The sequence below is a fragment of the Lissotriton vulgaris genome, chromosome 4_2 (genome assembly GCF_964263255.1).
Source record: "Lissotriton vulgaris chromosome 4_2, aLisVul1.2, whole genome shotgun sequence".
Taxonomy (NCBI): Eukaryota; Metazoa; Chordata; class Amphibia; order Caudata; family Salamandridae; genus Lissotriton; species Lissotriton vulgaris.
In genome coordinates, this window is record NC_141692.1 from 10,931,258 (window position 1) to 10,958,912 (window position 27,655).

General features: G+C 45.6%; 1 pseudogene; it reads right to left on the reverse strand.

Annotated features, from left to right (window-relative positions):
• Positions 1-27,655, reverse strand: part of LOC147718122 (GTPase IMAP family member 1-like) — a 157,670-nt pseudogene that overhangs the window by 96,713 nt on the left and 33,302 nt on the right.

Sequence of the window (27,655 nt, forward strand, 5' to 3'; positions counted from 1 at the left end):
AACTGAGGTTGTGCACATTTAAATCTATGCAGTCTTTCCCCATGGTAATTCTGGGGTCCTACACCATGGAGTGGGAGACTACACCATGGAGTCTCTGAGGTCCGCCACCTTGGTGTGTCTGGGGTCCTACATCATGGAGTCTCTGAGGTCCTGCACCTTGGGGTCTCTGAGGTCCTGCACCTTGGTTATACGGGGGTCCTGCACCTTGGCGTGTTTAGGGTCCTACATCATAGGGTCTCTGAGGTCCGTGCACCTTGGTTATACTGGGGTCCTGCACTATGGAATGTCTTAGGTCTTACATGTCCTTGGTGTCTCTGGGGTCCTGCACCTTGGTGTCTCCGAGGTCCTACAGCATGGAGTCTCTAAGGTCCTGCACCTTGGTGTCTCTGAGGTCCTGCATCTTGGTTATACTGGGGTCCTGCACCTTTGAATATCTGTGGTCCTACACCTCCTTGGTGTCTTTGGTGTCCTGTGCCTTGGGTATTCTGGGGTCCTGCATCTTGGAATGTCTTAGTTCTTACACCTTCTTGGTGTCTTTGGTGTCCTGTACCTTGGGTATTCTGGGGCCCTGCACCTTGGGGTGTCTGAGGTACTGCACCTTTAAATATCTGAGGTCCTGCATCTGGAGGTTTCTGAGGCCCTGCATCTTAGAGGCTATGAGCATCTGCGACGTGGGTCTATGTGATTCTGCACCTTGGTATCTTTGAGGTCCTGCCCTTTGGAAACAGAAGCAAATTCTTTTTGTGGGCATCAAATCTCAATGCTAGGACCTTTGGTTTGACTACTTCCAAATGGCTGCTTCTAACACCTCCTTAAGATGGATCCTCAACTTTGTTTCCTTTTCATGTTTTGCACTTTTCCAATGTGCCATTCAGTAAAGTATTGGTGGATTAGGACCCAGACTGCTTTCAGATTATTCAAAACCATATGCAGTGGATACTCACTTCAGGGCAGCTCCGCAGTGAAATGGTGCCACCAGCAAGCAGATACACCCCTCTCCAATCCATGCCTGTCTCTTCCACCGGCCTCTTTTCTACCACACTCTGCATTTCTCCCTCAGTCTAATTCCCTCACTGTTCAACTGCCTTCCTCTCTTCTACCCCTCTTTCTCCTTTCACCTCCTCTCTCTGAGAATTTTAGTCTCATCTCTCCCCCCGTCTCTGTTGCGAGAAGTGAGGGTTTTGAAACACTTTCATAGGTTCAACGATTGATTTGATGCTGACCCCTGAGGATGCTCTGGGCTGAACAGAAGTCATTGAGGGAAGAAGAAAGGTTTCTTACACCAAATGCAGATCTGAGGAACAGAGTTGGGTTTATGAGGACTGAGGAGCTCTTTGAGGACCACAGAGATATTATGAGAATGAGTGAAAATAAAAGTAGGCATGAATTCAGAAACTATTCAGAGGAATTAATATCCACATTACAGGGCCTAAATCTAACAGTGAGTGGAACAGAAGAGAAAGCACAAAAGTGTATTTTTTATAGAATGACCACTGGATTTATTAATACCTGGATTTTGCAAAATACATGACATTGTGACTCAGAGACAGGTACACTCCCATTCCTGTGCTTACTAGGCTAGTGCAAGCAGGACATCTTAATGGAACTGATATTTTCACTAGCCCAGAACAATGAGCCCAATTCACAAAAGTATTCTGGGAAAAAAGTCTAAGTTTAGACCAAAAGTCTAACTTTACTACCACTAAAGTTTGACTTTTGGTTTAAGTTTAGACCAAAAGTCTAACTTTACTACCACTAAAGTTTGACTTTTGGTTTAAGTTTAGACCAAAAGTCTTACTTAGACCAAAAGTCTAACTTTAGTAGTAGTAAAGTTAGACTTTAGGTCCAAAACTAGACTTTTGGTCCACGTTTACCTTTGTGAATCAGGCCAATATATTTAAGTCTAATACCTTCATGCGCATCTTCTTGATACGGAATGACGGTGATATAATCCATGCCCATTTTATGTTGTTGCTTTTTTCAACGAGAGCTGCACTCCACACACTCCTCGTTTTTAGGAATGTTGATGCTCTCACTGGGGCTGAAATTTATGTCTTGATGTGTGATGCATTACACATGTGTTAGGTGAACATATCACCATAAAAGTAGAGGTTTGCTTTACATTTTAATAACTGCTCTAAAACATTCCCCTTGGCGAAGTCTTGGTGTTAATCACGAGTGGGTGAAACATGTTTCAGCACAGCTGTCTGAACATACAACATCTGTGTGTCATGTTTCTCATTCAGAGGTTTATTCATATTGGTATATTAGACCTGAACACCAAATGTATTATAAGATCGTACTTTAGCAGCTGCTTAAAGTTGCCTCAGTTTGAACAACTGAAGTATTCGTCTCTTTTCCATGTTCGTCATTGTCTCAGAATTAGTTACTAATTCCCCAGAACATTTTTTAAACTTGCCCCCACTTTCATTTGTATCAATAATTTAACTATGGTTACTGGGGCTACTCACAGTCAGACAGGCACAAACAATAACTTATGTATGTTTCTTAAACTAGAGCATAAAACAAGGGTTCTATTTATTTATTTATTTTTAGCATTTATTGAGCGCGAACAAATGCCCGCAGGCGTCTCGGCGCTAAAGCCGAAGCTTCTAGCCCTCTAAAGTCCTACGCAGCCTCCTAACTAAATGATGAAACATGTTTGAAAGAGGATTTCTTTTAGGCAATTCAAATGCTGTTAAAAACACTAGAGAGATATTTGAGGATTGGCAGTGGCGTCGGACACTACTGAAAGAGGTTTAGAGCACTCTAGGGTTGTGGAAAACTTGAGGAAGTTTCTGTGGGCAAAGGTGCTTTTTCTGGACACATGAGAGTTTCCCAGGGCTCAGCGGACATTTTCATCAGAGTAGTATTTTGAGAAATCTCAGGGTTATGTTTTTTGAGAACTGAACTAATGTTTCTCAGAAGGGAAAAGAGTTTTTAAGGACTATGGATGTTTTGAGAACAAGCGGGGGCCTCAACACTGTTTGGAGCTGTTGAAAAACAGAAGAGTAGCCACAAGGTGACCTCGATATGATAATTGTATGAGGTACAGTTGCTTTGGCAGCAGAGGGGATTTGTGTGATTTCAGTGCTGACATTTGCAAACAGCAGCCGGACTTGCTCCTTACACACTGAGAGGAGGACAATAAACCAACCTTACCTGTCCAGGGTGCTTCTAACATCCTGCAAAAGAGAAAAAAGGTAGAAGGACATCAGTTTTTATAAAATATTTGACATTCTGGCAGCAGTTTAGGTTTCATATAAGTTGTGAAATTCAAGTTAAGTTGAAAACATGCAAGTATCTCATCTAAAGAGACACTGAGGTGCCGCTCCCACACCTCAACACACACAGTCTGTGATATTCTAGATAGGGTTACATGACAAAGCACAGTTTGTGATGTCCCAAATGGGCCAACGTGACAGCAGAGCTTTTAAAATATGATTGTGGGCAGATGATAGTATGGACTGATTTTCTGAATCCACACTGTATTATCGTCTCAAATTCCTGTGATCAGACCGCAAAGTTTGCTAAACCTCATACATCACTAGAAATAAGCGAGGATATATCAGAAAAAGAACCAACTTCTATACTTGAAGTTTACTACTCCAAAATACCTCTAACTCTCTCAATGGAATTTAATTTACTGCAGTAGATAAACGATGATTTTTGGATAAAGCACAGGGTTACCCCTTGGTGGCATGCTTCACATTGGTTTCTTCCTGTTTCCCTACATAACGGGGCGTGCTGCAACCAATGCAACAGGTAAGATGCAATCTTGCCAGATTGGTATGAACGAAGGGAACCATGTGGTATTCAGATCTCTCTAACACGAAATTTGGAAAAATGCCTAGAACTGCTTCAAAGGGTGCTAACAGTCCCGAAAAAATTGTCTTAAATACATGTGCCATACCACTGGTATCAGAAATGTTTAATATGCGACCTAACATTTCTGCAAAATGTATGGGGCAGTTCGTTGATAATAGCGAATGTATCTCCGCAGAGGACCTTGCAACTTGTAGATCATACGTCTCTTTGGACAAGGTCAGTGGCACAGTTTTTTGTAAAAGAATGGCTTTCATTCTGCTTAAAGTATCAATTCTAATAGAATAGATGTTCAGTGAAGGCCATAGCGGCGACTCCCCATCTGTCTTGCTTTTAGGAAACAATGCTTGCATATAACAAGTGACCCTGGCTGACACACTAAATAGATAGGCTATTCCTGGCTTCATTCCACAACAGCTGTGTTCATTCAACATTATGTAGCTACCATTGGATAGCTACCTAAAAACTGCATCTATCACTGCTGCCGGGGAACCCTGCAGGTGCCAGAAAAGGTTATTTGAAGAACCCTCCCAAGCTCCTTTTAAATTAATACCTTGACACAACAGTGTCCTGCTTAGTGAATGTTTACAATTGTATCACTAATAAATATTTCCTTTCCCCCACTCCAACATGTGTGTGTGTGTATGGTAAATCCAAGGTCGACTTAATGTATTTTTTACCCAACCTTTCATACAGGTCTGCTGGTATGTGATGCAAGCAATACTGAAACTGGAAAATCGTCACTGGTATCATGATGGTGCCATGTATTAGCCATTCTATGGCTGGTTTCTCAGAAACAGTTAATGTTAATCTTTCCAGTTTTTCTATGCTCAGCACGTTTAGTTTGCTCCCCTCTGTGCCAAAGAGATTTGTTTATCTGTAAGGTTAAATGCAGGAAACAATGACTTGGTGTTGATTAGACTCCAAGGCACATAGCCTGAACGAAGATTTTGTAACATCCAGCCTAGCAGCATTATAGAACGCAATTGAGACTGGCCATGTTGTAACACGAGCAAGTCTTGTTTCATTATATCTATGGCAGAGGATACTATGCTGTCCAAAGAATACATTCTGGATGACAGAGTCGTTAACCCACTGACAACTACAGAGAGTGCTTCCTCTAAATTAACACAATCCATTTCTAGTATTCATTCTGCAGTTTCTATTTGCGTGATTTTCCATGCTTCATTATAAGCAGCGTATATACCGGCGTATATGAAACGTTTATGACGTAGTTTACGAGGTCCTAGTAAGAGTCTCTCAAATCAACGCCATCTTTAAGTAAAATTAAGTGTTGTTTTATTTCTGGAAGTGGGGATTTTTGTAGCCATTCAAGGCACAGTGTTCCTACACTGTATGTTGATATTATCCCTGGATGTTGTCTCTGGACATATCTTGAATCTGGCCTAGTTACTGTAAACCCTTGTGTCTTTTCAGGAATCTATCTTGACAGTTATTAGTGTCTGTGGGCCAGATTAACCATTTTTTTTCAAATCAGGATCAGTTATGTTCTATTGTAAAATATAGTTTACTTCCACTTCCTCATCTGTAGTTCTATTACTGTCAGTTGTGGGTTTAGGTATAGACAGTTTGTTTAAATCTTTTATCTTTGCTAGGCCAAGACAAGATGTCTGGTGAACAGTGTCATTTAAAAACATAATTTGTTCTGGGATGATGCAGGCTCTAAATAAGGCTTCTACACCTTGCACCTGCCAGTCTTTTGTGCCCCAGACAGTTTTTGTCTCAATGTTGTCTTTCCAAAAGTCAAAACCTAATGTAGACAGCTGAGCATAAAAGGTTGCAGAGTAAATTTGCTTAGTATTTGTCAACATACTCTTCATCCCTGTCTTATTAACATTTGTGAAGTACAAAGTTTCTGGATTTGTGACATTGAAGCCTGAAAAGTAAGGACATTTTGCATAAAATGTTTTTGAGCTGCCCTTTGGCGGCGTTGGACAATGTTCCCATTGATTATAAGTATAAACCTTTCTAGTATTTGCAGATTTGTGCAATTAATGATGACCATAATGATTAAAACAATACATTTGTTCATAATCTGATGAACCTTCTCAGTATTCATGTTTTGTAAATTTTGCTGACATTTCTATGTCTGCCATCATGTTATTAACAGTCTCAAAGTCCCAATCATCAGAAAATGTGTTTGGTGGAACAAAGTCACTCAAAGAAACCTTAAATTGATGTAGAATCTTGAACAGCTCTACAGGACCATAGATGCCATATTCAGTTCTGTCCCATCCCATGCTATACCTCTAGTTATAGGAACGGCTGTGATGTTCACTGATGATAGGTGTCTTTTTTCACAATCAGATGATTTGTGTGCCTTTAGCTGTAAGTTGACGTTCTTACTTGCTGTGTCCGTTGTTTATATGTTCCATCTGTCAGCTTTCCCAAACTTAAAACAAGAATGAGCCAAAGTAGGAGAAAAAGTACACCTAACACAATCCAAAATTCAACCCAAGGCGAAACTAGATATGTATTTTCATGTTGATGAAAGAGTTCAGTTATTTTTTTCTTTGAAAGTTTTATCTGCTGGCATCGTTTTGGGCTCACTGGGATCCTCAGAAAACGTATCAAAGTTAATGAAATAGCCAGAGGCAGTTCTGTCAATTGTTGGTATTGCATCCGGATTACTTGAAATCGCTGGAGCTGCTTGTTCCCTTGTCATATTAGTATAGTCAGATGCTATACCATTGTAGATAGGAGTGTCTTGACGAACTGTTATTTGGGTTTCAAGAGGCACAAGTTCCATGGCTTTATTGCATAGTCTGTTGTTCTTTGCTGCAGAGTCTTCAAATGTGATGATTTTCTCAGTATGAACCTCTTGGATGGTAGCCAGATTTGGTCATCTGCTACATCTTTGGAGTCCACTGGGTCTACTACTTATTATCGGCCACATGATGTAGTTTGACCAGGTCGATGGACACAACTCTGTTCTCCCTTCTTCCAGCAAGAAGCGGCAGTAACACTGATCTTGTTCCGTGGATTGCTAAGACAGGTACTGGTTTTCTGTAAGAAGGCCCAAATTCCTTCTTGACCGCAATTTTTTCTCTGACTAGATCCCCAATCTTTGGAATCCAGATAGCCTTGCTGGGACAGGTGTTTTTTCTTCAGTGGTCATTGGCTTCTGTATTGTGTTGCTCAGACTTCTTCGTGTTTTATTTAAGTCCTGTAAAACAGCCAAACGGTCTTTGATATCAGAGGGTTTTTATTCCACAACTGAAGTGGGACGATCATGGTCCTGGAATAGCATTCTAGTACAAAAAAGTATTTCATATGGAGTGATTCCACCCAGAGAATGTCTTGGCAGATTATTTAAACTTCGTTGGACACTTATTAGATGTTTGACCAACCCGTCACCCGAGCCTAATACCCTAGCTTGTATACATTGCTTTATGTCATGTTTTTTTCTTTCCACTACCGCATTTCCCTCAGGATGGAATGGACTTGAGTACGGCAATGCAACACCCAAACTGGCCATGGCCTCTTTGTAAGCCCTAGAGCTAAACGCAGGACCCTGGTCAGAATGTAGCATGCCGATTACGTATGTGCCGATAAAGACTCGCAAATATTTTATAACAGTTCGTGCATCAGATGTGCGCTTAGGCCACATCCAAATGAATCCGTTCTAGTAGTTGTGGGACCACATTCGTCCATAGTGACGTCTGCATGTAGAAAGTCTGCATGTAGAAAGTCTAATGCTGTTTAACAATGGTGTCTGTACTGGGCTGGCTACACTGTAGTCAGTTATCTGGTGGTGTTCAAAGATATGATCTCTGTAACAGACATCGCAATTGATTCCAAATTCATAAATGTGGAGACTCATCCCTGGCCACCAGTATATCTCTTCTAGTTCTAATAGTGATTTTGAGATTCCTTGATGTGTCAGACCCTCTCCCATATGTGATTCTTGAATCAAAGCACCTTGTTTAGAATGACTCTATCCCACACTCCAGGGATTCGAGCAAAAAGGAATAGTTTGAGTTAATAATGAATGCATATTCGAGTTGATAGTTTAGTGGTAATGCTGCACTGCTGCCTTTCATTGTGGCATTGACAGCTAGCATTGTTTCACCGTCTATTTTTGTTTTTGAACAAGTGATTGCAACTACGGAAGCCGTTTGCACAGCTGCCTTCGCAGCTTCATCAGCCAATGAATTCCCTGCAACGTGAACGCCATCACCCTGATGACTCAGCGTTTTGAACCCAGTTCTGAAAGTATTCATTGTAAGATTGCATGCAGTAATACGAATCGCACACTATGAGTGTGGGGAATTTGCAATCGGTATTTTCAAACACCATCTTGAAAGCCTGTAGTTCAGCTCGCTGAGCTGTACAATCTCCTAGAGATTGAGTTTTTGTGACCATAGGTCGGATTTTACCTTTGCGCCAGCGACCTTTATCAATCGCACATGCAGCACTTTAAGCTTGTTTACCCCCAATTGCGGGCTGTGCTGATCCGTCTGTATAAATTATACATCCGTAATGTTCTAGAGGCAGGATTTCAATGGGCAGAGGACATTTTTGTTCGTATTGTAGAAATTCTTGAGTTTTCAAAAGGGGTCAAAAACGTATTCAACGTCTGTTGCAGCAAGAGAGTTAAACCATTGTATCCATCTCAGATGTAAAGCCTTAGCATTTGGAATGCTTGCTTTTGTCACTGCCTCCAAGGCAGGTACAGGCATAACGACCATTATGTGTTTACCCTGCGCAAGAGCTCTCTCTTTTGCCACTACAGTTTAAACCGCTGTCAACATTTTTTCTTTTGAAGTAAATTTCATTTCAGCTTGTACAACAGTGAATTGTACGGTATTGGTACCTTTTCACCTTCATTAAAGGTTAGGTATGTGAATCCGCATCTCCCTGGGATGATTCGGATTACAAGATTGCGTACGTTATCGCGTGTTTGCAACTGTGATTTTGCTAATATGTCTGTTTGCACTGAAAGCAACATTTCTGTGTGTTTTTGAGTCCAATTAGTTTGTTTGAAATCAGGTTTGATTAGTTCGTAGAGAGGTTTAACCCTTTCTGTGTAATTTAGAATTTAAGTTCTTCCTAAATTTAGGAAGCCTAGAATTGACAGTAAGTTTTTCAGCGTTTCTGTAGGTTGGAGCAGAGCACATTTTTCTAAACAGTTTGCTGCCAGGCTTTTGCCTTCACTTGATAACTTGTATCCTAAGAATAGGACGTTGAAGTGGGCAATTCATGATTTTTTAAAATTGAATTTGTACCCTTCAGATACGAACCCAAGTATTATGGTGTTCACTCTTTTCAAGTGCCTATCCAAGTCATCATCTGTTAGATAGATGTCATCGACATAAGATAATGCCTCATTATCTTACGTTTGTAGTAACTCTGTTACTCTGGCTGAAAATAACCTAGGACGTTGAAGTGGGCAATTCATGATTTTTTAAAATTGAATTTGTACCCTTCAGATACGAACCCAAGTATTATGGTGTTCACTCTTTTCAAGTGCCTATCCAAGTCATCATCTGTTAGATAGATGTCATCGACATAAGATAATGCCTCATTATCTTACGTTTGTAGTAACTCTGTTACTCTGGCTGAAAATAACCCAGGACTATTCTTGAATCCCTGGGGGAGACAGCAAAAATGACGTTGTGTCCCCATAATTGAGAAAGCGGTCAAGCACCTGCTTTCAGGTGCAATATTTTGACAGAAGAAACCGTTAGAAATATCTAACGTGTTTAATACTTTTTGCGCAAGATGTTATTTTTCAGTGCTGCACTATGTGCATTTTGTACTGCAAAGGTTTTGCAACAAGAGTTTAAGTTTCTGTAGTCCAAAACTAGACGATATATGTTGTTTGGTTTGGAGACAGGAAACAAAGGATTGTTCATGGACGAGGTGCATGTTTCAATCACCCCTTCAAGTATTCAAGTTGACCTAAGATCTCCCTGACCTGTTTTTTAGCTTCTTGCGTTAACTGGATACTGCCTCTGAGCTGTAGGTTGATTTTTTAACTGGATTTTATGGTGAGGAGAGTCCTCATCCCATCCTACATGATTTTTATATAATGCTGCCCATATATAATGCGGCTACTGCCCATTTTCTGGCATAGGTGTATTTTTTATGAATTTGAATATGAGTTGAGAAGGCTGGCATAATGATGTCTTCGCCATGTGGGCACTCCTTGACGAACTCTGGTGACCTGTCTTTTTTCAGCTAGAAGAATGTCATAACACTTAGAGAGCTTCCCCCAAAAGAGTGCTCTTATTTTCCTGGGTATGTCCCCCTCCATCCAGAGCGTTACTTCATATCACTTATGGGGCACACTAACCCTGGTGTCGGCAGTTTCAACTTGAATGCATTCATTCAAGTCCACTGTCTCCAGAAGATCCTTCAGGATCTTGCGAGCTATGGTAACCTCTGCTGCGCTGTCCAGCATTGTCTGGGCCCACTCCCCGTTCTTGAGTTGTGTCCTCAAGATCCTCAGCATGTCTGATTTTTAGACTTGCTACCTTCTTTTTGGTGAATTGAGTTTTCTTATTTTTCTGAATGTGCTGATCGTCTTTGGACTTCACGCGTTCTTCCTTGTGTTCTGACTGTCCTCTTCTTTTGGATTTCTGCAAGGAAGTCTGAAAGGTACGAGAGGAACGTGTATCAGTATCTTGATATCTATCAGGTTTTCTCAAATTATCCCTATTTCTGAGGTTATACCTCTTTTCAGAGGGCTCCTGTTGAGGAGACCTTCCTCTGAAGCGAGAACGCTCTCTTTGGGAAGTGTCTGTTTAGTAATTTCCCACTTCTTTTTAGGAGTAGTGAGATATTTTCTAAGAAAGACCATTTCAGGATTTTCTGTTAGTTGGGGCTTTACTGGTTTCCCACCCAAACTATCTCTACCTAGTTGTTCATAGGATATTTCTGGCAAGTTCATATGGTTGTTTAGTAATATCAAGTTCTTTTAGCTTTCGGCAGAACACCATGGATGCTGCTTCACCTTTAAATTTAGCTAATAATATAGCCAAGACCTGTTTGTAATCTTTTAGTAATTTCATACCAAGATTCAAGGCAGGTTCTGGTCTGTATTAATTCTGAATCTATTTCAGGACGTCTGGTATTACCGCCATAGACGGAACACCATGTGTTTTTGTGTAGATTGAAGCAAAGACTGTACCCCAAATGTCACATTACTCCACGTGTGGTGCTATCCCCATTGGTAAACAGATTGTTAGAATCCTGTGTTTCTCATGAGGTGTACTATCGGGAAATACTGCCTCTATTTGAGTCATTTTTATGAGCTAACCAGAATAGAATGTGTTCCCGTTTTGCGGGTAATTTACCAATGACTGATTGTATAGTCTGTGGTGTAATTTTGTTTGTGTTCTCCTGTTGAGGGTTGTGCTGTGGAATTCTTATAGCAGGTTGAACTGCTAGAGTCCGCATGACCTATTGAACCAATTGTCTATGTATATTTATTAATTGTTTTAGCTGAGCTAATAGTTATACATCTGTCATTTGTTCAATGGCAGGATGTGGTGTATAGCTGGATAGTACCGGCCATGTTGCTCATGGTCTACCTAGTGGACCGAGCCTGGTAATGTGATTATGATGTTATAGGGCGCCTTTAAACCAGAGCTCATGCTCTTGGTAAGTTAGTGGAATTTCAATGTTCTCGAAAGGAACGTATTCCGCTGTAGGTTCCTCTACCTTGTAGTAGTGGAACTAGTGTGTTACTGGATTTGCTGCTGGAAACAGAATCCATGAATAGAATACCTCTGTCTTCCGATAATTATGTGCCTCTATAACAAATATTACCCAACCACCTCTCGATAATACGCCATTTGTTATGAGCTTTATAGTGATTATTTTCCTCACATTTTCTGGGATGATTATAGCATCCACGTCATCTTCATTAAAGCATGTGGTGTCAAAGCCTGGCCGGGATGCTGCTGCAGCTCCACCGGTTGCGTTGTCAATCATTTTGTTGACTGAAAGTTTGCAGAGCAAGTTTTATGGAAACAAAGATAAGGTGCACAATGTTTTGGAACACTGTATCCTTCAATGTTGAACAAACCAAAAACGAATACATAGGATTGTCGACCTACTCAGTTATGGCGGATATTATCCTTTCACCCACTCCAGACGTCTATTGGAATTTTTACGGGGAAAAAAGGGGTCTGTGTGAGAAGCACGACTGAGTTACTCTAGTATCTAGCGTTAAATTAATGCCTTACCAGACGTTGGGCGCCATGTGGTATAGTTCCTATATTCCCAATAGGCTCTGCGTATTGGAATAATATATCCTATAGATTAGACATAGGATTTAGGTTGACTAGGTCTCTATCAAATATATTAGACTTAATTGTGAGTGCCAGCTACCTCAGAGGCCACTAGAAACTTTCTCGAATAAACAAGAAGGGATTAGTTTATGGCAACCGCATAAACATGACAACTTTGTTTCCCAAGAATAAGAAATGTATCTCTAGAGTCGTGGAAACATTAGATAGATATTTCACTCAGTCAATCGTACATGCTTCATTTCACCAGATGTGCAGAGAAATACAGAGACAGGCATTTTCAATAAAAGTATTTATTGAACAGTCTTCTTTCTCGTGCAGAAGAAATGAACTGCTACAATCGTAATACTGGTTGCAAAGTACAATGCGTACAGTATGAAGTGTATTATGAAATAATACTGTAACAGCATGGTATGGTTTCTAAACCATAAAATACATAGAATACATACATAAATAGTAAATACTAAAAGTACTCCACTGGTGTTTCTAAAATACGCCTACCCCGATGTACCTAACCGAGGTCTAGTATGAGGGAAGAAGTAAGTGTGGTATAGTTTAAGGTTTAGTATTCTTTTGCCAAGAATCTATCCAAGATTTCTCTTATGGTCTAATAAGCTCCGTACCTTGGCTTAGAATGAAGGAGGTCTGGTATCAGGACTCGATTTCCCAACAACTCGCAAGGGTAGCTTGGAAACACTGGAGCTGGATTTCTCGGCCAGAGAAAAAGACAGAGTCTCTCTCAGTGCGTCTGCTGGATGGTCAGATTCCTTCGGCACTTGCTGCAGCGAGATGCGTCGGGCAAGTAGATAGTCGAACTGCTCCAAACCACTGTGTGTTTGCTAGGGCAAGTGTGGGCATATTTATACCTTGAAGGTGCCGAGTTTGACATAAGGTTGGACATAATAACGTCATCAAAGAGTCTCAGTTCTTTGAAAACTCCCATGAGTTCTTGGATAAATCAATATTCAATCAGGGGGAAGTTCCTGACAGCAGAAGGCGGGTTTTTCCAAGAAATCGTTGTAGATTTTCAGAACTAGTGGAAGTAACTATGCCGTATTTGGACTGCATGAGCTATATCTTAATATGGTTATGATTTCTAGGCCTATATAAGGATATGGTGATTTTTATCTATATAAGGGCATGTATCGGGAAAATTACACTAGGGCCCTAAAATGCTATACAACAATGGTGCACATCCACGATCTGTGTTTGTCAATGACAAAAAAAATCAACATTAGTGATACAGTTGGGCACTAAGGCAGGGGTACACGATCTTTACCATGCAGAGAACTTTTCTGGCCCAACAGCCATACTCTGCCTCCAACAAAATGTTGTTAGTCTCTGGCCATTCAGAGAGCCTGTTCAAGCGAATGCTCCCCACCACCTTAACCACTGAGTCAAGCAGCGATATGGGCCTGTAGCAATGGGTACTGTCCCTGTCTCCCTTTTAAAAACCGGTACAATAATATACTTTACCCAAGACTCTAGAGGGGCCAGCAGCGTTAATAAGAGAGGTCAGGGCGGGGACCCAAACATCCACATCCTGTATGTAAAGACCCGGGGAGTCCCATCAGGGCCCGGGGCTATGTTCTTAAAGCACCCCAATGTGCCTTTCTTGACCTCCTCTGATGAAAATATTAAGCCGGCGTTTCTTTCTATCCTACCTGTTCCCCCTATTGAATGCAGGGAATGGGGAGTTATACATTTCCTCCAAATGTTCCACACAGATGTCTTCGGTTACAAGAGATTGTTGATAATTCTCCAGAATTTGGAGCTACTCCTCAAGGCACTAGCCTCTATCAGTTCTGTCCAGGTCTCCTCCTTTATGATTTTCTCTCATCTAGCAAGTTCTTTTTGTTGCAGACTACGGATATAGCTAACTAAGCAGGGATCTCTTGATTTGGCTCTCAAAACTCTCTTCAGGGTTCTCAACATTCAGGTACAGCCTGACTCAAACCGTTTCGGCCCCATACCATGTTGCCATGGGGCTAGTGCCCTCTGTTGTTCCGAAATGGTATTAAAATTCTCAGAGAAGGCCTACAGGATACTAGAAGGGTTGTTCTTTTTGAACGCGTTCTTACGCTAAGTGTAAAGATCTTGTATAAAAACAATCTGGAATTATCTGGGACCACTTTAGCCTCCTACCTCCATCAATGGCCTTATAGGTCCCTCTCACCCCGGCCCTGAGAGAATGAGCCAACATGGACCCACAGATAGTAGCACACTCTGGGTTATGATCTCTACAGGGGCTTAAGGAAATTACAAGTTACAAATTCCGAAATAAAAGAGAAGAAGGATGCAGAAACAAAGATAAAGTCAATGTATGACTAATGGATAAAGTCAATAAAGGTCCCAGGGACCACTACATGCCCTTAAAAAATGAAAACGTTTATTATTATTTTTTTAATGCATCCCGTTTTCCCTTAAGGAAAATGGTAAGCATTTAAAAAAACCTGCTTTATTGACAAGCAGTCCCAGACAAGGAGGTCTGCTGAGCCCAGCAGGCCACCATCCCTGGGATAGCCAACCAATACCAATGGGATCGCTAATTGCGAGTGGGTCATGAATATTCATGAGCCTCATATTTTGTGATCCCATTGGGAATCACAATACGTGTCTCTGACACTGTTTTACATTCTAAATTGCAATTTGTGACTCGCAATCGAGTGCAAATTGCGAGTCACAATTTGGAATGTTCTTACATCTAGACCTCATCATTAGATTAGGTTTTGTGTAAAAATTGGACTTCACTCTGAATTGTTTCAGTTTGAAGAACAAATTCTGAAATAAATGGACTGTCCTAATGCAGGGTAAAAACTCTTTAAAACCAAGAGCCACAAAGCAGTGGGTGATAAAAGAGTGCTGTGACAGATAAGGATGAGGGTGATGGCAGTGGGTGATGAAGAGGGCTGTGACAGATAAGGATGAGGGTGATGGCAGTTGGTGATAAAAGAGGGCTGTGACAGATCAAAATGAGGGTGATGACAGTGGGTGATGAAGAGGGCTGTGACAGATAAGGATGAGGGTGATGGCAGTTGGTGATGAAGAGGGCTGTGACAGATAAGGATGAGGGTGATGGCAGTTGGTGATAAAAGAGGGCTGTTACAGATACGGATGAGGGTGATGGCAGTGGGTGATGAAGAGGGCTGTGACAGATAAGGATGAGGGTGATGGCAGTGGGTGATGAAAGAGGGCGGTGATAGATAAGGTTGAGGGTGTTGGCAGTGGGTGATGAAAGAGGGCTGTGACAGATAAGGATGAGGGTGATGGCATTGGGTGATGAAAGAGGGCTGTGACAGAGAAGGATGAGGGTGATGGCAGTGGGTGTAAAGAAAGAGAGCTGTGACAGATAAGGATGAGGGTGATGGCATTGGGTGATGAAAGAGGGCTGTGATAGATAAGGATGAGGGTGATAGCAGTGGGTGTGATGAAAGAGGGCTGTGACAGATGAGGATGAGGGTGATGGCAGTGGGTGATGAAAGAGGGCAGTGACGGATAAGGATGAGGGTGATGGCAGTGGGTGATGAAAGAGGGCTGTGACAGATAAGGATGAGGGTGATGGCAGTGGGTGATGAAAGAGGGCTGTGACAGATGAGGATGAGGGTGATGGCAGTGGGTGATGAAAGAGGGCAGTGACGGATAAGGATGAGGGTGATGGCAGTGGGTGATGAAAGAGGGCTGTGACAGATAAGGATGAGGGTGATGGCAGTGGGTGATGAAAGAGGGCTGTGACAGATGAGGATGAGGGTGATGGCAGTGGGTGATGAAAGAGGGCAGTGACGGATAAGGATGAGGGTGATGGCAGTGGGTGTGATGAAAGAGGGCTGTGACAGATGAGGATGATGGTGATAGCAGTGGGTGTGATGAAAGAGGGCTGTGACAGATGAGGATGAGGGTGATGCAGCAGATGATGAAAGTGGGGTGTGACAGATAAAGATCATGGTGATGGCAGTGGGTGATGAAAGTGGGGTGTGACAGATAAGGATGAGGATGATGGCAGTGGGTGATGGAAGAGGGCTGTGACAGATGAGGATGGGGTGGGGTGATGGCTGTGGGTGATGAAAGAGGGCTGTGACAGATAAGGATGAGGGTGATGACAGGGGGTAATGAAATAGGGCTGTGACAGATGAGGATGAGGATGATGACAGTGGGTGTGATGAAAGAGGGCTGTGACAGATAAGGATGAGGGTGATGGCAGTGGGTGTGATGAAAGAGGGCTATGACAGATGAGGATGAGGGTGATGGCAGTGGATGATGAAAGAGGGCTGTGACAGATAAGGATGAGGGTGATGACAGTGGGTATGATGAAAGAGGGCTGTGACAGATAAGGATGAGGGTGATGGCAGTGTGTGTGATGAAAGAGGTCTGTGACAGATGAGGATGAGGGTGATGGCAGCGGGTGTGATGAAAGAGGGCTGTGACAGATAAGGATGAGGGTGATGGCAGGGGGTGATGAAAGAGGGCTGTGACAGATAAGGATGAGGGTGATGGCAGTGGGTGATGAAAGATGGCTGTGAAAGATAAGGATGAGGGAGATGGCAGCGGGTGTGATGAAAGAGGGCTGTGACAGATAAGGATGAGGGTGATGGCAGGGGGTGATGAAAGAGGGCTGTGACAGATAAGGATGAGGGTGATGGCAGTGGGTGATGAAAGATGGCTGTGACAGATAAGGATGAGGGTGATGGCAGTGTGTGTGATGAAAGAGGTCTGTGACAGATGAGGATGAGGGTGATGGCAGCAGGTGTGATGAAAGAGGGCTGTGACAGATAAGGATGAGGGTGATGGCAGGGGGTGATGAAAGAGGGCTGTGACAGATAAGGATGAGGGTGATGGCAGTGGGTGATGAAAGAGGGCTGTGACAGATGAGGATGAGGGAGATGGCAATGGGAGATGAAAGAGGGCTGTGACAGACAAGGATGAGGGTGATAACAGTGGGTGTAATGGAAGAGAGCTGTGACAGATGAGGATAAGGGTGATGGCAGTGAGTGTGATAAAAGTGGAGTGTGACAAATAAGGATCATGGGGATGGCAGTGGGTGATGAAAGAAGGCTATGACAGATAAGAAGGAGAGTGATGGCAGTGGTGATGGAAGAGGGCTGTGACAGATAAGGATGAGGGTGATGGCAGTGGTGATGGAAGAGGGCTGTGACAGATAAGGATGAGGGTGATGGCCGTGGGTGTGATGAGAAAGGACCGTGACAGATAAGGATGAGGGTGATGGCAGGGGTGATGAAAGAGGGCTGTGACAGATAAGGATGAGGGTGATGGCAGTGGTGATGGAAGAGGGCTGTGACAGATAAGGATGAGGGTGATGGCCGTGGGTGTGATGAGAAAGGACCGTGACAGATAAGGATGAGGGTGATGGCAGGGGTGATGAAAGAGGGCTGTGACAGATAAGGATGAGGGTGATGGCAGGGGTGATGAAAGAGGGCTGTGACAGATGAGGAGGAGGGTGATGGCAGTGGGTGATGAAAGAGGGCTGTGACAGATGAGGATGAGGGTGATGGCAGAAGGAGATGAAAGGGGGCTGTGACACAAGGATAAGGGTGATGGCAGGGGGTGTGATGAGAGAGGACCGTGACAGATAAGGATGAAGGTGATGGCATTGGGTGATAAAAGAGGGCTGAGACAGATAAGGATGAGGATTAGGGGGATTGCAGTGGGTGATGAAAGAGGGCTGTGACAGATAAGGATGAGGGTGATGGCAGCAGGTAATGAAAGAGGGCTGTGACAGATAAGGATGAGGGTGATGGCAGCAGGTAATGAAAGAGGGCTATGACAGATGAGGGTGAGGGTGATGACAGTGGGTATGATGAAAGAGGGCTGTGAAAGATAAGGATGAGGGTGATGGCAGAGGGTGATGAAAGAGGGCTGTGACAGATAAGGATGAATGTGATGGCAGTGAGTGTGATGAAAGATGTCTGTGACAGAGAAGGATGAGGGTGATGGCAGTGGGTGATAAAAGAGAGCTGTGACCGATAAGGATGAGGGTGACAGCAGTGGGTGTGATGAAAGAGGGCTGTGACAGATAAGGATGGGGTGATGGCAGTGAGTGTGATAAAAGAGGACTGTGACAGATAAGGATGAGAGTGATGGCAGTGGGTGTGATGAAAGAGGCCTGTCACAGATACGGATGAGAGTGATGGCAGTGGGTGTGATGAAAGAGGCCTGTCACAGATAAGGATGAGAGTGATGGCAGTGGGTGTGATGAAAGAGGCCTGTCACAGATACGGATGAGAGTGATGGCAGTGGGTGTGATGAAAGAGGGCTGTGACAGACAAGGATGGGGTGATGGCAGTGGGTGTGATGAAAGAGGGCTGTGACAGACAAGGATGGGGTGATGGCAGTGTGTGATAAAAGAGGGCTGTCACAGCTACGGATGAGAGTGATGGCAGTGGGTGTGATGAAAGAGGGCTGTCACAGATAAGGATGAGGGTGATGGCAGTGGGTGATGAAAGAGGGCTGTGATAGATAAGGATGACGGTGTTGGCAGTGGGTGATGAAAGAGGGCTTTGACAGATAAGGATGAGGGTGATGGCATTGGGTGATGGCATTGGGTGATGAAGAGGGCTGTGACAGATAAGGATGAGGGTGATGGCAGTGGGTGATGAGAGAGGGCTGTGACAGATAAGGATGAATGTGATGGCAGTGAGTGTGATGAAAGAGGGCTGTGACAGATAAGGATGAATGTGATGGCAGTGGGTGATGAAAGTGGGGTGTGACAGATAAGGATGAGGGTTATGGCACTGGTGATGGAAGAGGGCTGTGACAGATAAGGATGGGGTGGGGTGATGGCTGTGGGTGTGATGAAAGAGGGCTGTGACAGACAAGGATGGGGTGATGACAGTGGGTGATGAAAGAGGGCTGTGACAGATAAGGATGAGGGTGATGACAGGGGGTGATGAAAGAGGGCTGTGACAGATGAGGATGATGACAGTGGGTGTGATGAAAGAGGGCTGTGGCAGATAAGGATGAGGGTGATGGCAGTGGGTGTGATGAAAGAGGGCTGTGACAGATAAGGATGATGGTTATGGCAGTAGGTGATAAAAGATGAGGGTGAGGGTGATGACAGTGGGTGTGATGAAAGAGAGCTGTGACACATAAGGATGAAGCTGATAGCAGTGAGTGTGATGAAAGAGGGCTGTGACAGATAAGGATGAGGGTGATGGCAGCGGGTGTGATGAAAGAGGGCTGTGACAGATAAGGATGAGGGTGATGGCAGTGGGTGATGAAAGAGGGCTGTGACACAAGGATAAGGGTGATGGCAGGGGGTGATAAAAGTGGGGTGTGACAGATAAGGATCATGGGGATGGCAGTGGGTGATGAAAAAGGGCTGTGACAGAAAAGGATGAGGGTGATGAAAGAAGGCTGTGACGGATAAGCATGAGGGTGATTGTAGTGGGTGATAAAAGAGGGCTGTGACAGATAAGGATGAGGGAGATGGCAGTGGGTGTGATGAAAGAGGTCTGTGACAGATGAGGATGAGTTTGATTGCAGCGGATGTGCTGAAAGAGGGCTGTGACAGACAAGGATGGGGTGATGGCAGTGGGTGATGAAAGAGGGCTGTCACAGCTTAGGATGAGGGTGATGGGAGTGGGTGATGAAAGAGGGCTGTGAGAGATAAGGATGAGGGTAATGGCAGTGGGTGATGAAAGACGGAAGTGACACATAAGGATGAGGGTGATAGCAGTGAGTGTGATGAAAGAGGGCAGTGACAGATAAGGATGAGGGTAATGGCAGTGGGTGTAATGGAGGCGGCTGTGACAGGTAAGGATGAGGGTGATGGCAGTGGGTGATGAAAGACGGAAGTGACAGATAAGAATGAGTGTGATGGCAGTGGTGATGAAAGAGGGCTGTGACAGTTAAGGATGAGGGTGATGGCAGTGGGTGTGATGAAAGAGGGCTGTGACAGATGAGGATGAGTGTGATGGCAGCGGGTGTGATGAAAGAGGGCTGTGACAGATGAGGATGAGGGTGATGGCAGTGGGTGATGAAAGAGGGCTGTGACAGATGAGGATGAGTATGATGGCAGCGGGTGTGATGAAAGAGGGCTGTGACAGATGAGGAGGAGGGTGATGGCAGTGGGTGATGAAAGAGGGCTGTGACAGATGAGGATGAGGGTGATGGCAGAAGGAGATGAAAGAGGGCTGTGACACAAGGATAAGGGTGATGGCAGGGGGTGTGATGAGAGAGGACCGTGACAGTTAAGTATGAGGTTGATGGCAGTGGATGATAAAAGAGGGCTGTCACACATAAGGATGAGGGTGATAGCAGTGAGTGTGATGAAAGAGGGCTATGACAGATGAGGATGAGGGTAATGGCAGTGGGTGATGAAAGAGGGCTGTGATAGATAAGGATGAGGGTGATGGAAGTGGGTGATGAAAGAGGGCTGTGGCAGATAAGGATGAGGGCGATGGCAGTGGGTGATGAAAGAGGGGTGTGACAGATAAGAATGAGGGTGATGGCAGTGGGTGTGATGAAAGAGGGCTGTGAGAGATAAGGATGAGGGTGATAGCAGTGGGTGATGAAAGAGGGGTGTGACAGATAAGAATGAGGGTGATGGCAGTGGGTGTGATGAAAGAGGGCTCTGACAGATAAGGATGAGGGTGATGGCAGTGGGTGATGAAAGAGGGTTGTGACAGATAAGGATGAGGGTTATGGCAGTGGGTGTGATGAAAGAGGGCTCTGACAGATAAGGATGAGGGTGATGAAAGAGGGTGATGAAAGAGGGCTGTGGCAGATAAGGATGAGGGCGATGGCAGTGGGTGATGAAAGAGGGGTGTGACAGATAAGGATGAGGGTGATGGCAGTGGGAGATGAAAGAGGGCTGTTACAGATAAGGATGAGGGTGATGGCAGTGGGTGATAAAAGAGGGCTGTGACAGATAAGGATGAGGGTGATGGCAGTGGGAGATGAAAGAGGGCTGTTACAGATAAGGATGAGGGTGATGGCAGTGGGTGATGAAAGAGGGCTGAGACAGATAAGAATGAGGGTGATGGCAGTGGGTGTGATGAAAGAGGGCTGTGACACATAAGGATGAGGGTGATAGCAGTGAGTGATGAAAGAGGGCTGTGATAGATAAGGATGACGGTGTTGGCAGTGGGTGATGAAAGAGGGCTTTGACAGATAAGGATGAGGGTGATGGCATTGGGTGATGGCATTGGGTGATGAAGAGGGCTGTGACAGATAAGGATGAGGGTGATGGCAGTGGGTGATGAGAGAGGGCTGTGACAGATAAGGATGAATGTGATGGCAGTGAGTGTGATGAAAGAGGGCTGTGACAGATAAGGATGAATGTGATGGCAGTGGGTGATGAAAGTGGGGTGTGACAGATAAGGATGAGGGTTATGGCACTGGTGATGGAAGAGGGCTGTGACAGATAAGGATGGGGTGGGGTGATGGCTGTGGGTGTGATGAAAGAGGGCTGTGACAGACAAGGATGGGGTGATGACAGTGGGTGATGAAAGAGGGCTGTGACAGATAAGGATGAGGGTGATGACAGGGGGTGATGAAAGAGGGCTGTGACAGATGAGGATGATGACAGTGGGTGTGATGAAAGAGGGCTGTGGCAGATAAGGATGAGGGTGATGGCAGTGGGTGTGATGAAAGAGGGCTGTGACAGATAAGGATGATGGTTATGGCAGTAGGTGATAAAAGATGAGGGTGAGGGTGATGACAGTGGGTGTGATGAAAGAGAGCTGTGACACATAAGGATGAAGCTGATAGCAGTGAGTGTGATGAAAGAGGGCTGTGACAGATAAGGATGAGGGTGATGGCAGCGGGTGTGATGAAAGAGGGCTGTGACAGATAAGGATGAGGGTGATGGCAGTGGGTGATGAAAGAGGGCTGTGACACAAGGATAAGGGTGATGGCAGGGGGTGATAAAAGTGGGGTGTGACAGATAAGGATCATGGGGATGGCAGTGGGTGATGAAAAAGGGCTGTGACAGAAAAGGATGAGGGTGATGAAAGAAGGCTGTGACGGATAAGCATGAGGGTGATTGTAGTGGGTGATAAAAGAGGGCTGTGACAGATAAGGATGAGGGAGATGGCAGTGGGTGATGAAAGAGGTCTGTGACAGATGAGGATGAGTTTGATTGCAGCGGATGTGCTGAAAGAGGGCTGTGACAGACAAGGATGGGGTGATGGCAGTGGGTGATGAAAGAGGGCTGTCACAGCTTAGGATGAGGGTGATGGGAGTGGGTGATGAAAGAGGGCTGTGAGAGATAAGGATGAGGGTAATGGCAGTGGGTGATGAAAGACGGAAGTGACACATAAGGATGAGGGTGATAGCAGTGAGTGTGATGAAAGAGGGCAGTGACAGATAAGGATGAGGGTAATGGCAGTGGGTGTAATGGAGGAGGCTGTGACAGGTAAGGATGAGGGTGATGGCAGTGGGTGATGAAAGACGGAAGTGACAGATAAGAATGAGTGTGATGGCAGTGGTGATGAAAGAGGGCTGTGACAGTTAAGGATGAGGGTAATGGCAGTGGGTGTGATGAAAGAGGGCTGTGACAGATGAGGATGAGTGTGATGGCAGCGGGTGTGATGAAAGAGGGCTGTGACAGATGAGGATGAGGGTGATGGCAGTGGGTAATGAAAGAGGGCTGTGACAGATGAGGATGAGTGTGATGGCAGCAGGTGTGATGAAAGAGGGCTGTGACAGATGAGGAGGAGGGTGATGGCAGTGGGAGATGAAAGAGGGCTGTGACAGATGAGGATGAGGGTGATGGCAGAAGGAGATGAAAGAGGGCTGTGACACAAGGATAAGGGTGATGGCAGGGGGTGTGATGAGAGAGGACCGTGACAGTTAAGTATGAGGTTGATGGCAGTGGATGATAAAAGAGGGCTGTCACACATAAGGATGAGGGTGATAGCAGTGAGTGTGATGAAAGAGGGCTATGACAGATGAGGATGAGGGTAATGGCAGTGGGTGATGAAAGAGGGCTGTGATAGATAAGGATGAGGGTGATGGAAGTGGGTGATGAAAGAGGGCTGTGGCAGATAAGGATGAGGGCGATGGCAGTGGGTGATGAAAGAGGGGTGTGACAGATAAGAATGAGGGTGATGGCAGTGGGTGTGATGAAAGAGGGCTGTGAGAGATAAGGATGAGGGTGATAGCAGTGGGTGATGAAAGAGGGGTGTGACAGATAAGAATGAGGGTGATGGCAGTGGGTGTGATGAAAGAGGGCTCTGACAGATAAGGATGAGGGTGATGGCAGTGGGTGATGAAAGAGGGTTGTGACAGATAAGGATGAGGGTTATGGCAGTGGGTGTGATGAAAGAGGGCTCTGACAGATAAGGATGAGGGTGATGAAAGAGGGTGATGAAAGAGGGCTGTGGCAGATAAGGATGAGGGCGATGGCAGTGGGTGATGAAAGAGGGGTGTGACAGATAAGGATGAGGGTGATGGCAGTGGGAGATGAAAGAGGGCTGTTACAGATAAGGATGAGGGTGATGGCAGTGGGTGATAAAAGAGGGCTGTGACAGATAAGGATGAGGGTGATGGCAGTGGGAGATGAAAGAGGGCTGTTACAGATAAGGATGAGGGTGATGGCAGTGGGTGATGAAAGAGGGCTGAGACAGATACGAATGAGGGTGATGGCAGTGGGTGTGATGAAAGAGGGCTGTGACACATAAGGATGAGGGTGATAGCAGTGAGTGTAATGAAAGAGGGCTGTGAGAGATAAGGATGAGGGTGATAGCAGTGGGTGATGAAAGAGGGGTGTGACAGATAAGGATGAGGGTGATGGCAGTGGGTGATGAAAGAGGGCTGTGACAGTTGAGGATGAGGGTGATGGCAGTGGGTGATGAAAGAGGGCTGTGACAGTTGAGGATGAGGGTGATGGCAGCGGGTGATGAAAGAGGGGTGTGACAGATAAGAATGAGGGTGATGGCAGTGGGTGTGATGAAAGAGGGCTCTGACAGATAAGGATGAGGGTGATAGCAGTGGGTGTGATGAAAGAGGGCTGTGACAGATGAGGATGAGTGTGATGGCAGCGGGTGTGATGAAAGAGGGCTGTGACAGATGAGGATGAGGGTGATGGCAGTGGGTGATGAAAGAGGGCTGTGACAGATGAGGATGAGTGTGATGGCTGCGGGTGTGATGAAAGAGGGCTGTGACAGATGAGGAGGAGGGTGATGGCAGTGGGTGATGAAAGAGGGCTGTGACAGATGAGGATGAGGGTGATGGCAGAAGGAGATGAAAGAGGGCTGTGACACAAGGATAAGGGTGATGGCAGGGGGTGTGATGAGAGAGGACCGTGACAGATAAGGATGAAGGTGATGGCATTGGGTGTGATGAGAGAGGACCGTGACAGTTAAGTATGAGGTTGATGGCAGTGGATGATAAAAGAGGGCTGTCACACATAAGGATGAGGGTGATAGCAGTGAGTGTGATGAAAGAGGGCTATGACAGATGAGGATGAGGGTAATGGCAGTGGGTGATGAAAGAGGGCTGTGATAGATAAGGATGAGGGTGATGGAAGTGGGTGATGAAAGAGGGCTGGTGCAGATAAGGATGAAGGCGATGGCAGTGGGTGATGAAAGAGGGCCGTGACAGATAAGAATGAGGGTGATGGCAGTGGGTGTGATGAAAGAGGGCTGTGAGAGATAAGGATGAGGGTGATGGCAGTGGGTGATGAAAGAGGGCTGTGAGAGATAAGGATGAGGGTGATAGCAGTGGGTGATGAAAGAGGGGTGTGACAGATAAGAATGAGGGTGATGGCAGTGGGTGTGATGAAAGAGGGCTCTGACAGATAAGGATGAGGGTGATGGCAGTGGGTGATGAAAGAGGGCTGTGACCGTTGAGGATGAGGGTGATGGCAGCGGGTGATGAAAGAGGGGTGTGACAGATAAGAATGAGGGTGATGGCAGTGGGTGTGATGAAAGAGGGCTCTGACAGATAAGGATGAGGGTGATGAAAGAGGGTGATGAAAGAGGGCTGTGGCAGATAAGGATGAGGGCGATGGCAGTGGGTGATGAAAGAGGGGTGTGACAGATAAGAATGAGGGTGATGGCAGTGGGTGTGATGAAAGAGGGCTGTGACACATAAGGATGAGGGTGATGAAAGAGGGTGATGAAAGAGGGCTGTGGCAGATAAGGATGAGGGCGATGGCAGTGGGTGATGAAAGAGGGGTGTGACAGATAAGAATGAGGGTGATGGCAGTGAGTGTAATGAAAGAGGGCTGTGAGAGATAAGGATGAGGGTGATAGCAGTGGGTGATGAAAGAGGGGTGTGACCGATAAGGATGAGGGTGATGGCAGTGGGTGATGAAAGAGGGCTGTGACAGTTGAGGATGAGGGTGATGGCAGTGGGTGATAAAAGAGGGGTGTGACAGATAAGAATGAGGGTGATGGCAGTGGGTGTGATGAAAGAGGGCTGTGACAGATAAGGATGAGGGTGATAGCAGTGGGTGATGAAAGAGGGCTGTGACAGATGAGGAGGAGGGTGATGGCAGTGGGTGATGAAAGAGGGCTGTGACAGATAAGGATGAGGGTGATGGCAGTGGGTGATGAAAGAGGGCTGTGACAAGCAAGGATGAGGGTGATAGCAGTGGGTGATGAAAGAGGGCTGTGCCAGATAAGGATGAGGGTGATGGCAGTGGGTGTGATGAAAGAGGGCTGTGACACATAAGGATGAGGGTGATAGCAGTGAGTGTGATGAAAGAGGGCTGTGACAGATAAGGATGAGGGTGACGGCAGTGGGTGTGATGAAAGAGGGCTGTGACAGATAAGGATGAGGGTGATGGCAGTGGGTGATGAAAGAGGGCTGTGACAGATAAGGATGAGGGTGATGGCAGTGGGTGTGATGAAAGAGGGCTCTGACAGATATGGATGAATGTGATGGCAGTGGGTGATGAGAGAGGGCTGTGACAGATAAGGATGAATGTGATGGCAGTGAGTGTGATGAAAGAGGGCTGTGCCAGATAAGGATGAGGGTGATGGCAGTGGGTGTGATGAAAGAGGGCTGTGACACATAAGGATGAGGGTGATAGCAGTGAGTGTGATGAAAGAGGGCTGTGACAGATAAGGATGAGGGTGATGGCAGTGGGTGATTAAAGAGGGCTGTGACAGATAAGGATGAGGGCGATGGCAGTGGGTGATGAACGAGGGCTGTGACAGATAAGGATGAGGGTGATGGCAGCAGGTGATGAAAGAAGGCTGCAATGGATAAAGATGAGGGTGACAGCAGTGGGTGTGATGAAAGAGGGCTGTGGCAGACAAGGATGGGGTGATGGCATTGTGTGATGAAAGAGGGCTGTGACAGATAAGGATGAGGGTGATGGCATTGTGTGATGAAAGAGGGCTATGACAGATAAGGATGAGGGTGATGGCAGTGTGTGATGAAAGAGGGCTGTGGCAGACAAGGATGGGGTGATGGCAGGGGGTGTGATTAAAGAGGGCTCTGAAAGATAAGGATGAGAGTGATTGCAGTGGGTTTGATGAAAGAGGGCTGTGACAGATAAGGTTGAGGGTGATGGCAGGGGGTGTGAATAAAGAGGGCTCTGATAGATAAGGTTTAGGGTGATGACAGTGGGTGTGATTAAAGAGGGCTCAGATAGATAAGGGTGAGGGTGATGGCAGTGGGTTTGACGAAAGAGGGCGGTGACAGATAAGGATGATGGTGATGGCACGGGGTGATGAAAGAGGGCTGTGATAGATAAGGATGAGGGTGATGGCAGTGGGTGTTCTGAAAGAGGGCTGTGGCAGATAAGGATGAGGGTGATGGCAGTGGGTGATGAAAGAGGGCTTTGATAGATAAGGATGAGGGTGATGGCAGGGGGTGATGAAAGATGGCTGTGACAGATAAGGATGATGGTGATGGCACGGGGTGATGGAAGAGGGCTGTGACAGATAAGGATGAGGGTGATGGCAGTGGGTGATTAAAGAGGGCTGTGACAGATAAGGATGAGGGCGATGGCAGTGGGTGATGAACGAGGGCTGTGACAGATAAGGATGAGGGTGATGGCAGCAGGTGATGAAAGAAGGCTGCAATGGATAAAGATGAGGGTGACAGCAGTGGGTGTGATGAAAGAGGGCTGTGGCAGACAAGGATGGGGTGATGGCATTGTGTGATGAAAGAGGGCTGTGACAGATAAGGATGAGGGTGATGGCATTGTGTGATGAAAGAGGGCTATGACAGATAAGGATGAGGGTGATGGCAGTGTGTGATGAAAGATGGCTGTGGCAGACAAGGATGGGGTGATGGCAGGGGGTGTGATTAAAGAGGGCTCTGAAAGATAAGGATGAGAGTGATTGCAGTGGGTTTGATGAAAGAGGGCTGTGACAGATAAGGTTGAGGGTGATGGCAGGGGGTGTGAATAAAGAGGGCTCTGATAGATAAGGTTTAGGGTGATGACAGTGGGTGTGATTAAAGAGGGCTCAGATAGATAAGGGTGAGGGTGATGGCAGTGGGTTTGACGAAAGAGGGCGGTGACAGATAAGGATGATGGTGATGGCACGGGGTGATGAAAGAGGGCTGTGATAGATAAGGATGAGGGTGATGGCAGTGGGTGTTCTGAAAGAGGGCTGTGGCAGATAAGGATGAGG